A 15,281-nucleotide genomic window follows, 5' to 3' on the forward strand; every position below is an offset into this window, starting at 1 on the left:
ATCTCTTCGTGAAGGCAAAGCTTGGTTTTATTTACACTTTCCAGTGAGACTCAGGATTTCCGGTCTCTTGAAGATGATTGTTTATGGACAAGAAGAGAGTTGTGAATGCTGAACAATCACTGGAAAGTCTTGTCTGGCTTAGGGAAGCGGGAAGGACAATGTTTGCCTGGAATTTAATCAGAGGAGACAGCGTTGAAATTTTCTCTTAACTTCAGGCATTTAATGTCCTAGTGCCTTTCCAGCCAAGATATATACACATCCCTTGCCCACTGTGGGGTTTTGTGTGTGTGTGTGTGACTTGCATTTTTATTGGTCAAATATATTTCAATTTTTGATTCATAGCAGGCAGACTTAATCAGCTTGTTTTTCCTCCCGAAGCTTCATGAACAGGACTGATGGTATCTGCCTGTGAATATCCCTTTAACTACCTGCAGCACATCTTGAAGGCCAGTATGATCAAACGAGAACAGAGTTCTGAGACAGTGCTTAAGTCAGGTACAGTCTACTGGTTTCATTTTACACTAATTCATAAAGGGAATTCCGATTTTATCAGTGAATCATAAATGAGGGGAAGCAGAGGCTCTTGGAGTTTGTTGAAAATTGAAGATGAGGACTTGCATATCTGTTCACATTGTACTTATGCTGTTGATCCAAGTGTTCCATTATAAGCCAATAACCAATTGCCTGCCCAAACCAATAACAAAAATAAAGGTTGACTGTATATACACTCGCAAAAGTAACCCAAAACAGATGGATCTGATGTAAAAGAGGACAGAAATTAAAGAGAGTTACTTGTAATTTACACTTACTGAACAGTTTTACACGATAAGATCATGGTCAGAACTTCTGGATGGTCCACTTACTATTCAAACAGCCCCAGGATTGAGTTGGAGAGAGAGCCAGGGACAGATATGGTAGAGGTGGAGATGGGAGTGGGGGGTGGCTCTCAATACTTGGTCAGATGGGTTGGGCTTTCATGTCACAGTGTCACTTTAGTTGCCAGTACTGAGCACACTTCTAATTATCTACCCAGTCCCAAAGTCCATCCCCCCTTTCCTTTTTTTCTCAATGTCTCTGATTTACCACTGACATATTGAAGCACTGAAACTCACCCAGTCAGATGCCAGACAGGGCTGTCTGAAAATCTAAAATTACCCATCCAATACGCCATTGATTAAAACCATCCGTGGGAGCCCATCCAAAAGTCCAGAGAGTTAGAAATAAGTATGGAATTCTCTTTTTAGATGGACATGTAAATTATGAATTTGACTTTTAATGAAAGGCATTTTAATATTTTATTTCTTAGTCTGGCAAGATGTAATAACTTCAAGATGGGAAGTAGGTACCTCTCCCTCCTCACTCAGCCATGGCAGACACTGTTCATTATGCCCGTCACTACTCTGGTACTCTGGTCTTAGTCTTAGAATGCTTTACTGTATTGTATAGCTGGCAACTGTCAGTTGGTAAGAGTTAGGTTGTGGCTGCTATCTCTGTAGAAGTGGCAGAAAAATGTTCTGTTTAATTTATTATGTATACAACTGCAGAAAGCTGGCAGCTTATTCTGCATATGATACATTTAATAGCAATATATTTATAGTAATATAAGTATTGACTTTGTAGTCTTTGCTTGGGAAAAATCAGTCTTAAAAATGTGCTATTTAGACCATAAAACCTAGCATCACAACATATCACAGCACAAAATTCTTTAATGTTGATGGTTCTCAAGTAGATTTTGACAATGGCTATAGGTAGATCTACAATACAAAAACAGTTTTGAAAACTAGAGATACATGCAGAAAGAAGCTCAAGGGATGAAATGAATTAGTTGTCTCTCAAAATAATTGTAATTTTGCATTTGGTATTTATGGTCATGGAGCATGCCTCACATATGGGATGAGTATCCATTCATTGGTTTTATTTATTTTAAATGATGCATTGTGGTTTTTCTACAAAAAGTAGAATGAGAACATTGGAAAGGGATTTTGAAGTCAAAGGCCTTTTTGCAAACCCTAGTGATACTAGCCTGCAGAAATTAGGGGAAATAATTTACTATCTGAGAGGCTTGATTCTCTATGGAGAATAGCTGGCAGTAACCAAGAGTAATGACATTTATCTTTTGAGCTTTTTGTGAGGATTCAGTGAGCAACCATTTCTGGCAATGTTTGAAAACTCCAAGACACTCACAGACATAGACAATTTTAAATATGGGATAAGAAATGCTTATAAAAATTCATCTATACAATCTATTGCTATAAATTGTTATTGTTACGAACATCTGTTTTAAATTTCAAATTGAAAAAGTTAAAATTCAACGCTTTCTATATTTTATATCTATATCAGGCAGAGGTGACAGCATTGAAGGTAGGAAGCAGCCTATGGTAATTCTATTTTATTTGAGTTTCTGGTTTGAGAAAGGTTATCTTTTTTCTATACATTCAGCAGTAGCTATGGTTAGCCATCTCTTGTGAGATGTGTGGTCACCATGGATTGACCTATGTATAGAATGAGTGTAGGTGACATGCTGTAAACCTCAGAAACAGAAAGCAGTTCCCCATCTTCAGGCTTGTCTAAAATTAAGTCTTGATGTCAACTTGGTGTCTCTGTGGCTCAGCAATAGACAAATAAACTACAATCTGTTTATTTAATGTTTAGTCTAGGCTAGTGGGCTGAATTGACAAAATACTCAGTGGTTCTCCCACAGAAGAATCATATCCTTCACTGAATTCTTTCTCAATTCTGTTTTCTTTGGCATATTTATTAACCCACCTGATGCTCACTGTTTGTAACACTGAGAGTGAAGCTTAGATATAGCTTATCCAATGTGAAAGAGATGAGCCACAAGAAGCTTCTGGAAGGCATGCAGCCATTAAATTGAAGCTCTTTCAGCCCTTTAAGAGGATTTTTACCAAAGCGTTCTCCTACAGAATAAAGAAGACTACCTGTAGGGATCCCTACGTGGAGCCTCACAGTCTTGTCTCCTGCCATATCTCTCACCGATACTATAATTGTTTCCTGTGATTTTTTTTTAAGGGGTAAAGGAGTTGTGTCAGTTAATATGCTTCCTGTAATTCTCAACCATGCTGGGTTATTACATGACTAGACAGTCCCCAGGCATAACTCCCGAGGCTTTGTAGGATTGTCTTCCATGTCACAGAGTGTGACTGCATTACTCCAGTGTTCAGCTGGATTGTCCTGGCTCCAAAAAGATAAGAAAGCCTTTTCAGTCTTTGTCTTCTGAAGACTTTCCTTGCAACTAAACCTTGGATGACTAGGGGTGCCCATAGTGGGAAAAAATATTGGCTGCCGTAGGGATTCTTTTTAAAGCTTAGCACCACGCACAAAGAAACTGAATGTTTGTGGGTAATCTCAGTCTTGATGCCTACCTGAAGCCCTGCTGATGGTGATGCTGGCCTCCAGTTTCCCTCTACCCTACTCTGTGGACTTAGATGAACAAATGGTAGTAGGGATAATAAAAACAATGTTTGAGTACTTTTTAATTCTGTGAATTTCATCTTTTTTTTTTTTTGAAAAGAGAATGTTAGAACAAATTAGATGAATTTCACATAAAATCAGAAACCTATGGATCCGCCCCTTTTCCAATCACTAAAAAAATACTGGATTCAGCACAAGCCGTATGCAATTAGGACCCAGCTCAAAGGCAGTGCAGGTCTGGGGTCCAGCCTCAGGTTCTGTACTACTTTCCATTCTCAGCGCTGAGCACCTGTTCCCTGGGCATCCTCTCTAACTTTATGACGTCACCAGCAAACCTGCAGATCCCACGTGAGCTTCTTCATTTGGTCTCCATTGTGCAGCCAATGGAAGGCCATCATCTCTCCAGATGTATATTCTCCAAGTCACTAGCTTGGGCTGCTTTGATGAAAAGCACAGGAGCCAGCATGGATCCTGGAGCATCTCCCCAGGGGCTTAGGTGAGATGGTAAAAAAACCAAAACAAAACTGCCCCCTGTCAGTGCATTGATCTCACCCGTGACACTGAAGGAGGCGCTCATGACAATGATCTTGTAGCCAGACTTCTTGTAGTAGTTGTACATTTGGTGACACTTTTTAACCTCAGGGTCCTCCTGGGGCTCACAGGATTTCTTGTCTGTGTTTGCCAGTCAAGGATACACCCCACAAAGGAAGAGATGTGAGTCACACCTGCTTCATCCCAAGCCAGTGGCCTGGGCAGAGCAGCAAAGAAGTGTCCTGTTGCAGTGGACACCATGCTGTTCTTCTGGCTCCATTCCAGCCTGAATTCCTTCCCAGGTTGAGGAAACTTGATGTGAATTCTATTCTTATTGATTCCCAGCTTCTTTGTAAATCTCAATGAGATACCTGTCTTGGGTCACCTTTGCATCCTTATTAAAGGAAAACCTTGCATCCACGTTTGTAGACACACATCCTGAAATCTTTAGTATTTCTGCTCCCAACAGCACACAAAGTTTATCAATAGCATTTTAAATCACTCCTCTTGTGATGCACTTGGCTCCTTGCTGTAGGCAGTGGCCTGCTCTACTAGTTCTTGGTAGGCAGGCATCTGTGCTGCAGCCAGAATCAGCGATGGATTGATGGTGGCATCCTGTGGTTTGTACTCATCAAGCACTTAAGTCGCCTGTATTGGCCACCATGGTGGTGTGCTGCTCGAGCTGGTTAAAGGTGGACTCTATCGTCTGGCCCTGACATGGTGAAGCATGAATAGTTGACAAGAAGTCAAGAGCGTGGATTTCACTCCGAAGACACAAGAGAAAGTCAGATTGATTGAGACATGGGGGTGGGGAACACTTCTGTCCTCAATTTCCATGATCCTTTTTTCCCCCATCCTCTTAATACATGATGGGAATAGAAAATGTTATTTCCTGGGTTAGTGGAAAGTAGCACCTTAGAGTTCTAATACTTCTTATAACATGAGCTGTGTAGATTTCTACCTCTTTTGGGCAAAGGAGAAACTGATCTGGATATAAGTATTGGTATTTTTATTTTAATAAAAGTTTATGATTTATATATAATTTTGAAACTGCTTCCTGGCTCCACAGGCATTAGCTAAGCATTATAATTACTGTAAACTTTTTTTCTTCATTTAAAAAAGTTAATAAAGAGTTAAATAATTTTCCCTAATTTAAAATATATTTTCTGTACTTTCTTCTCTCTCTTTTTTTTTATTTTTGAGATTGTGTTTTCATTACAACATTTCTTCTCTTCCTTTGCTCCCTCTAAACCTTCCCATATAGCTCTCCCTGCCATTTTTCAAATTCATGGCCTCTCTTCAACAATTGATATTGCATACATATTTGTGTGTGTGTGTGTGTATACATTCCCAGATGCTACCGGTTGTGTCCATGCAAAATTACTTGCATATGTGACCATTTGGCACTGAATGACCAATTGGCGTGTTCCTTTCTGGGGAGGGCCAACACTCTTGCTCCCAGTTTTACTCAGTTGCCCATAGTTTTTGCTATAGGGTGGAGGCCTCATGGCCTCCTCACCTCCATCTCTGTGCACTCTGGCATGTTCATGATACCTTTGTTTGGATAACACTCAGGTGGTCATGTTGATAAGACTTCATGGGCATAGCTTTTGATATTACTAGGAGACAAAATCTCACAGCAAAGTTCATGATTCTCTGCCTCTTACAATCATTTGTCCCCTCTTTCCCAAAGGTTTCTGAGCCTTAGGTATGGAAGTCTTTTGCAGATGTGTCCATTGTGACCTGGATCCACAACTCTGCATATTGATTGGTGGTGATATTCTGTAGTGGTCTCTATTCATTACAAAAAAGGAGTTTCCTTGGTGAGGGGGTGAAGCCTACACTTATTTGTATATATAAAGACAATGCTTATAGATTGTTGTTAGGGATTGTGCTGGTATAGTAAATTAATGGTTATAGAGTCTCCTCCAACAATCATGGCATAATTAGCACTGATTAGTTTCCTAGGTTTCCAGTATCAGGCATGGTATCCTTCTTGTTGAATGGGCCTTAAGTCCAATTAGAGTTGTTGGTTACCCCTAAGATACGTGTGCCACTACCACATCCATGCTGGTCATTGATGTAGTTCATAGCTGTCATAGCAGGGTTGGACTGTTGGTTGTTGGTTTCTTATGGAAGAGTGCATGGCGCCTACTCTCACCATGAAAGCTAGTCAGGGAGAAGACATTCAGGTCAGTTCTGGCTCACGAACCTCTGGTCCCTGTTTCTGAAGTATGTGGTGTCTTCAGCACTACGGACTTGTATTTTACCTAGGTAGAAACCAAAGGTAGCAGCAATAGGCTTTATGCTTTGGAACTCTTTCAGATACCCCTGGCCTAAAACTCAAAAAAGAGGGTTTTTCATATCTGGTATTGTGGTTTTCATTAGGTGGTCTTTGGCTCATGGAGAGAATGCCATCATCCCAGATGATAAAAAGTTCATTAAAACTATGCATATTTATACACAAATTATATGTATTATAGGGTTTTAAAGTAAATAATAAGAGTGTGATTTTTTGTAGTTTTTTTTATCCATTCATATTGTCATTTTGCCCACTGTCTTAGTTTGGGCGACTAGTGCTATGATGAATCACATGACCAAAAGTGAGTTGGGAGGGAAAAGGTCTATCACTGGAGGAAGTCAGGACAGGGACTCAAGCAGGGCTGAACTCTGTAGGCCAGAGCTTCTGTAGAGGCCACTGAGGGGTGCTACTTACTTGTCTTGCTCCTCGTGGATTGTTTAGCCTGCTTTCTTATACTATAGAACACAGAACTAATGACCAGGGATGGCTCCACTCAAACCAGGTTGGACCCTTCCATATTAACTACTGATAAAGACAATGCTGTATAGGCTTGCCTATGGCCCATTCTTATGGATGCATTCTTTCAACTCCCTCCTCTCCAGTGTAAAAATCAGCACGCCTACCCACCTCCCTCCCCTGTATTTATTTCCCTTTCAATGCCCTAACAAACCTCCTTTCCCCCCCCACCCCATTTTACATCAGATCAGTCAGATACAGCTATTCTTTACTAGTCTGCCACCCTCTTCTGTATTTACCTCCTTCCCTTTCCTGAGGAACCCCTCTCTTGACTGCATCAGATCACACATATCCTGATATTTTCCTTTAAACTCCTCCCATCTTGTTCTGTATTTATCTACCATCTCCGGGAGCTCTCTCCTTTCCCATTTCCCCTATCGGATCACTTGCACACTACCAGTCCTCTTTGCCCCTTTACTCTCTTCCCACCTTCTTCAGTGTTTATCTACCTCCTTACCTTGATCCTTACCTTGAGGTATCTACAGAGCAGTGCAGGCAGATGCAGTATGGTTTTAGTAGGAAGGAAACCTAGCTCTGAAGAGGGGAGACAGAGCCCCAGAATTCTGAAAGATGTCTGTGTCATCATGTCCTGCACAGATAATCACACTTCTCTATCTCGTAAGCAATGAACACAACCTTCACACCTTTAATCTCAGCACTCGGGAGGCAGAAGCAGGCAGATCTTTGTGAGTTCAAGGACAACCTGGTCTACGTAGTGAGTTTCAAGACAGCTAAGTTTCCATAAAAGGACCCTGTTTCACAAGCAAACAAATAAATGAACAGACAGCAAAAAACAATGCACATAGCTCCACAGGTATGGCTGATACCCAAAGACATGTAGTAGTTCCTTTATCAAGTCTTTTCCTGTTCTTCCTTTGACTAGAATGCTTTCTATTCAGTGACTTCTCTGCATAACTCTGCTCTCCCTTTCCTGCCATGTATATAGTTGTAGAACAGATGCTTCTAAGGCACTCTATAAAAGTGCATCTTCCATCATTCCTGGGCACCCTCCCATGTTCCTTGTTAACATTTATTGTTGGAATGGATATCTGTCTGGCATATTATAGATGCGTTAACTTATTGATTTGTAATTTTCCTCTTCTGGAAAGTATCTTTTGTCTTTTGATGAATTGTAGATGTCCTATACCAGTGCTTTCCATATTGTAGGCAATGAGTGATCACATCACTAACTTTTTGGTGTGGCAAAATACCAGATCAAAGTGACTTCAGAAAGGCAGACTTTATTTTGGGTCACTGTTTGGGGGCATGCCAAGTGGAAATGGCAGACAGCTGGAAACAGCTGGCCACCTTGAACCCACAGCCAGAAAGCAGTGAATTATGAATACTGGTGTTCAACTTGCTCTGTCCTTTTCATTCAATGGAATTGTGCCACCTTTATTTAGGGTAGGTCTTTACAGCTAGGTCAATTCCAATTGAGAAACTCTCTCGTAGATTGTAGATATATACATAGGTTTATCTCCTGGGTGCTTCTATATCCTGTTAAATTGACAGTGTTTACCCTCCCAGAAATACTGGCTGCAGAAATGACTAAATGCAGCCTGAAGGCATTATCCCTATCTTACAAGATTGGGTTATCTAGGATCTAACTCTAGGTCTGATACATTATTTCAGGAAAATAGTACCCAGGGGTACAATTTATTGACCATCTAGAATTTTATGGTCATTTAAAAAATATTATGTGATATTATCTCTATAGCAATCCTTTAACCAGAGTCACCCCCAATTAAGAGATAGTAAAAAGGTTGCTCCGAGAGGACTCACAAACTAGCTAAAGCCGTAGTTACCTTACTACCTGAGACATATCAAGGACCCACAGTCTTGTGATGGTATCACTGAAATTTGTAACATTTCTCCTAGAATAAAAGCAGAAAGGGCAGAGCATTGCACTGGATGCAGGGCAAAATGCATCTCAGTAAAGACTAGATACTTGCTAGTTTCTCTCATTTATCTAGCTAGCTAACCAAGGAACGCCTTAACTTCTCATTAGAATTCTGACTCTGAAAAAGATGAACATCACAGGGGACCCCCTTCTTTAAACTCCCCATTGTTTGGCATCATTTATGTACAATAAAATATACATGAGTGTATTTGATTTTGAGAAAATTCTGTATTCTGCAGCAACCAGCAGTAGCAAGATGTAAAGTATTTTGGAAGAGCTAATTCAATGAAAGGAGAAATGCTTCCATGACTCCAAACAGCCTTCTGTGCTCCTTTATAGTTAAGCATGGCTCTCTTCTTCCTGACCTGACCCCCCAGCCCTGGAGCAGAGCCCTTGCTTCATTGTTAGCTCAGTAGCCATTTGTCTGACTTGAGTCTGGACATACTTTTCCTTGTTCTCCAGTTTTCCTTCTGTACCTCAGCATGGTGTCAGTGTTCAATGACCCAACAACACTCTGCAAGTCAACAGAAAATGTAATTTAGAGAGCAAGGCTGCCTCAGATCATCTTACTTCTGTCAGGCCCATTAAGTTTCCATTAACAGTCAGAATGGGGTTCCTCAAATCAGCAGAAGGCCAGTGAGCTGGTTTGAAAAAAGAAATCTGAACCAATAAAGCCAGCCTATATTTTATCTGAAGCTAGAGAGTGTAGTCAGTTGAAAGCATCATAGAGGTCATTGACAATTTTGCACTAAATAATTAGCCACCCTCTTTCTCATCAAGTGGCAAAATTACCATGATAGCCCCTTGTAAGGTTCAGAACATGTCATTGGCTCCTGGGGTTTTCTGTGGAGTCATCATTAGACGCGGCGCAGCCTCTGATATTGAGTATTATCATTTAGATTAGGAAAGGACTGTGTGACTATTAGGAACATTTTCTACTTAATTATTTTTCAGAGTAGTCAAGAGGCGGAAGTTACGATTGCATAAATTTCATTCTTCATATGCCAACATAATGCCGATGTGTCATGATACATGGCCCATGAGTCAACCATTTCTCAGTCCATAGTTTTTGTAGTGCTAATAAACCAATGCCATTAAAAACTTTATTGACTTCAAATAGTCTTGATGAGAATTTTAAAATTGCTTCTCCTGACATGACCTCTGTTCTGCTCTTTATGTCCAGACTTGAGGAATTAACTCAGATCTGAATTCTTCCATGAGAGTAGTCTATTTCCTTTCCATGGATTTTATCTTACTTCTTGGAGCTCATTCATAGTTACCCCTGCACTTGTGTCTATGTGTGTGTGTATACATACATACATACATACATACACACATATATATGTACATACATACATACATACAAACATATGTACATACATACAAGCATACTATACACCATACAATACACATATACATATATGTATGTTCATATATCATGTATGCATGTGTACTTATGGATATATATTTCTGTGAGCATAATTATACTGGCCAGAGAAGGTTATTGGCTATTCTATTATTCTCCACCATATTTTTTTGAGACAGATCTTTCACTGAACCTAGACTCATGTCCATCAATTCCCAGGAATTCGCCTGTCTTTATTACCTACAATGCTAGGGTTATAGTTGTATGATAACTTACACCAGCTTTTAACATGGTTACTGGGATCTGAACTCACGTCCTCATGCTTGTTACAGATGTCCTTCCCCACACAGCTATCTTTCCAGTCTTACCTTCGTGCATGATTAATTTGGCTGAATATGTTATATATTTTAGGTGCCTCACTTAGAGACAGGTATCATGAAGAAGATCAAGCAAGCTGAATTCAGTCAAATGCAGACTGTATCATTTGAGAACAGTGTGGCCACATGCAAGCTCCATGTCCTTTGTCTGCCTCAGTTCCTCATCCTAAACAGACCATAGTGGTGTCCATGATTACTGTATAAAAGCTCACTTGGTGAGTTCTATACACAATAAATGATCCAATGAGGGAAAACTGGTATTTAGTCAATGCCAAACTGATAGCGGTTATTCATTCTTATTTCGTTGTTATTGATGTTGAATTTCCAGAGGCATAGCCACCTGTTATACCTCTGGGAGCTACTCAAAATTTATATGGTACTTTCTAAGCTATATACTTACACTGTGCATGAAGTTATTAACAAGTATCTTTCTCTTTTTTACTTAGATTATATAGGCATGTGGATATATGTATATATATATAATTTCACAAGCATTTGAGCCACTATGGAGTTCTTTGTAGTATTAATAAGACAAAAACATAAATTTATTTCTAAAGTCTCACAAGAAAGAAGAAAAATCACATTTATGGTGGCAGTACCTCCTCTTACTCTCAGGCTTCATATTTCTGCTTGCTTCTTCATATTTGCTTTATACATATTTTGGAATTGAATAACTAGAGACATATTATAGACAGAATCCAAATTTTTTCTTTTCGGTAAATCATTTTATGGTCACTGATATTTTGAAATATTTTATGTTAAGGAAGGTAATATTGTTGAAATTCATTTTTTGGCGTATCTGTAGAAATGCTTGCCTGCATCTATGCTTGTACACTATGTGCATGTCTGGCTCCTGAGAGCGTCAGAAGTGGGCAGATCTGTTTGAACTGAAGTTACAGGAGGTTTTGAGCTGACAGATAGGTGCTGGGAGTCAAACTTCGATCCTTGACCAGAGAAGCAACCTGTCTTAGCCACTGAGCCATGTCTCCAGTTCCAGAAATCTAATAGTTAAGTTAGTATTTTGGTGTTAAAGTGTCTTGGATATTTTTGCTATCGGAAGCCCTCTGATGGTCTGATATGTAATTCTAGAACTCGAGATGTAGAGATAGGTGGATCCTTGGAACTTGGTGGTCGGTCAGACTAGCCTACATGGCAAACTCTAGGCTACTGAGAAACATCTCAAAAAGGAATAGTGTATAGCACTGGAGGAACAACACTCCTCATTGTCTTCTGGTTTCAATACTTCACCCCCATAAATATACCTACACACACACACACACACACACACACACACACACACCTGGAAAGAATGTGTTGCAATGCAGTTCGACTGCATTTGGTAAGGGGAGGTTGAACACAACTAAAATGAAGCGATACAAAATAAAACACAGGAAGGGTTTAATAAAAGCATTGAAAGGCTAATTAAGAATTGATAAGAGTTGCTTAAGACAGGGCCTTTAGAATGGCATGCAATCATTGCTTTGGCTTTGATGATGTCTCCGATCTAAATTAACTTAGACTCTCCCCCCCCCCCCAGCTGTGAGTTTGATGGATTCCCAGTACAGAAGACGCACTGCCTGTAGAGAGTGACAAAGCAGTAATACATGTGGCGGTGTCCATTCCCACTCCTAGGTACCACACCACACAGGGCACTGGGTGGACTGGTCAGTAGAAACGAAACAAACATAATGGCTCATTCTCTCCGTAAACTTGATTGGATTTGGAATCACCTGGAAGATACCTCTTGGAGGTCTTGGAGCACATTTTCAGTGATGTATTGAAAATGGATAATAATCCAAAGGGTGGGAGCCCCAGAGTAAAATCAAAATGTGGGGTAAGGAGAAAAGGCAAGCTGAGGGCTAGCTTTTGCTTCTCTTCGCCTCCTGGCTGTGGATGCAGTGTGACCTGCCACCTCATGTTCCACCATCATGCCCATGATGGACACTATCTTTAAACTGGGAGCCCCAGGAAACCCTTCCTTATGCTGACTTTTGTCAGGGGCAAGCATTTTTATCACAAATAATGAGAACAGAAACAACGTACCAAAAGAGCTGAAACTTAGAATGCAACCTTGGTGGCTGTGGGAAGAGAAAGAGAAATTTCAGTACGAAGGAGTGGACCACACCAAGTGCTCAGACCTGAGTGGCCAGTGTCACAACAGAGTCGGGAGGGCAAAGCTAAGAGCTTGGTAGCTGGACTTTCTTCTGCCTCTGTACTGGTGGTTCTCAACCCTCCTAATGTTGTGACCCTTTAATACAGTTCCTCAGGGCGTGGTGACCACAAACCGTAAATTACTACTACCGCTACTTCATTACTGTATTTTTTGTCACTGTTTTGAACAGTAATATAAATATCTGTGTTTTTTGTTTTTTTCCGATTGTCTTAAGCGGCCCTTGTGAAAGGGTCATTAGAGACCTACAGGTTGAGAACCACTACCCTAGATTTTATTGAAGGTCAGCAAGCTGGACCCAACTAAGTAGAGGTGAACAAGGAAGGGCAGGGCCACACAATACATGGGACAGTATTGGAAGCAACTTTGTGACAAATTAAATCGAGGGCTGCTATATTCTATTCTTTACCATTGGGTGTACACTGAAGAGTGAAAGGCAAATGTTTCCCTACTCAGGGTGAGGGGACCCTCAGATATATATCTACCCTAACAGATAGATATTGACTGACTGATTATTTACCTTGTGCCAGGCAATGTGCTGGGTACCTGCACATATTATTTGCTCTTCAGAGTCCTAAGTTCTAGGTTCTAGCATGAACACATGTCTAGCATGAACATGATGCTGGAATATTGATGGATGTGCAGGCTGTGAGACGCCAGGTAGCATTAGGGCTCGTTTTATCTCTCAGTTGCTTTTGCATTTATTGACTTTAGCCCGATGGTCTCAGTATTTCTAGGAAAGAGAAGATGAATGAATATTTATTGCTCAGGAAACACACAGAAACAATTTCATGCTGTTTCCGTGTAGATAGCATCTTAACAGACTCTGGCATCTTGAGGTAATATGTAACAAGTAACCTTAGAAGGTCTTTCATGGAAGTTATTTTCAAATTTATTAGAAACTTCAGGTAACAAAGCTAGTAAAATTTAGAGAACTAAAGAGAAAATTGTTTTTGTGGTGTATGCATATGTGGGAGAGTGTGTACACACATGTGTGTATGCAGGTGTGTGTATGTATGTGTGTACATATATGTGTATCTGTATATGTGTGCACGAGTGAATGTGCACTGGTATCTGTGTATGTTTGTGCATGTATGTAGGTATGTGTGCACATGTTTGCATGTATGGGCACACATGTCACATGTTCACAAGTGCTTGTGTAATATGTGTATATTTTACCTGACAGGCTGTTGGATTTTTAAACCATTTAAAAAGCATGTGTCCTCATTACTTTTCTTTTTTTCTTGAAGACCAAGAGTTTTATTCTAAATTAACTTTAGAAATGTCTATCTGCATCACAGGGGTTTGGTAAATACATTTGCTAGAAGATAAATTAAAAAGATTTTTATTTATTGAAGCCAAGGAGAGGAAGAATGAGACCTACAAACCAATTGATTCCAACATCTGTCATGTTTGGACAGACTGTTTAAACTGCAGTTTGAATATAAAGTGAGTTTTGGCTGGCAAACAAATTCTTATTTCAGGAATAGTTTACTTTGAAAACATCCTACGAATAAATGTTTTTACTCTCTCTCTCTCTCTCTCTCTCTCTCTCTCTCTCTCTCTCTCTCTCTCAAACAGATATGCTAATTCTGGCACAGGCAGGTTTAAAAGCAGAGCAGAGCAGAGCAGAGAATGCTCTTGGGAAAAGATGGATTGGAGACACTAATGAGAAAATTGCAGGACTATTAGCCCAGCATGAAACCCTGCATGTTTGATTTCTCCCTTCCCTTCATCACCCCGATCAAATCAGTCACCTCACCCCTAAGTTCTTTGTCTGCAATGCCTCCCAGCTTTCACTAGTTACATTTCTGGCATCCTACTTCAGATTTGGGCTCCTTACTCCCAGGCTACACAATAAGGATCTTTATGTCCCATATTTCTGTGTCTCTCAGAAGCCACCCCACAGATTTTCTGAGTCACTTTGTGTCTCTGTACTTGGCCTTCTCCTACACTAAGCTGGTTACCTAGTCCTGGAGATTCACTCCTCTGATTGGCAGGCCTGCTTATCTGCTGTAAATTCCCTGTCCCTCTGCCCCTGTTTTCTGGATCTGAAGACTTACCTGAGTGCACTCTTTACTCACTGAATTCCACATGTGTGTTCTCCACATGTGTGTTATGTGTTCCCTGGCTTTATGGCTTTCTTTGGATGATTTTCAGTTTTCTCCATGGAGATTTTTTTCCTTTATCATGTCAAGATAAAGGACTTGTCCTGGTGTTCATTCAGATTTTTTTTGTTGTTGTTGTTTAAACATTCACATTTATGTATTTAGTGTGTGTATGTACCACCACGCCTGTGTGGAGATCAGAGGAATTGGTTTCCTCCTTCTATGAGGTGGACTCTAGTGATGGAACTCAGGTTGGTGATACGTACCTTTATCTCCTGAGCCATCTTACCTGCCCTGTTCTTTCAATTCTTGATCTTAGCTGTTGTAAGCCTTCCATCCCCATACTTTAATTTCAGAGCAGTTACAGATCCACAGAACAATGGAGCAGAAAGCACAGAGAGCACCTTTAGTCCTCATGCCCACACAGTCACCTCTGTAGCAGCATCTTCCACCGAAGAAGTACATCGGGTACCATCTGCTCTTCATAGATACATTAGTTATCCCTCAGGGAAAGTTTACAAGGTCAGTAGTTTCCAATTTGACTATGGTTGCCTCTGTGAGTTTGGTTAAACTGCTAAT

The 15,281-nt window shown here is 40.3% G+C and overlaps 1 pseudogene; it reads right to left on the minus strand.

Moving 5' to 3' along the window:
* Nucleotides 1-3,694: 3,694 nt before the first annotated feature.
* On the minus strand, nt 3,695-14,986 carry LOC143436495 (transaldolase pseudogene; annotated as a pseudogene).
* Between the last annotated feature and the right edge of the window lie 295 nt (nt 14,987-15,281).

The sequence above is a fragment of the Arvicanthis niloticus genome, chromosome 22 (genome assembly GCF_011762505.2).
Source record: "Arvicanthis niloticus isolate mArvNil1 chromosome 22, mArvNil1.pat.X, whole genome shotgun sequence".
Classification (NCBI taxonomy): domain Eukaryota; kingdom Metazoa; phylum Chordata; class Mammalia; order Rodentia; family Muridae; genus Arvicanthis; species Arvicanthis niloticus.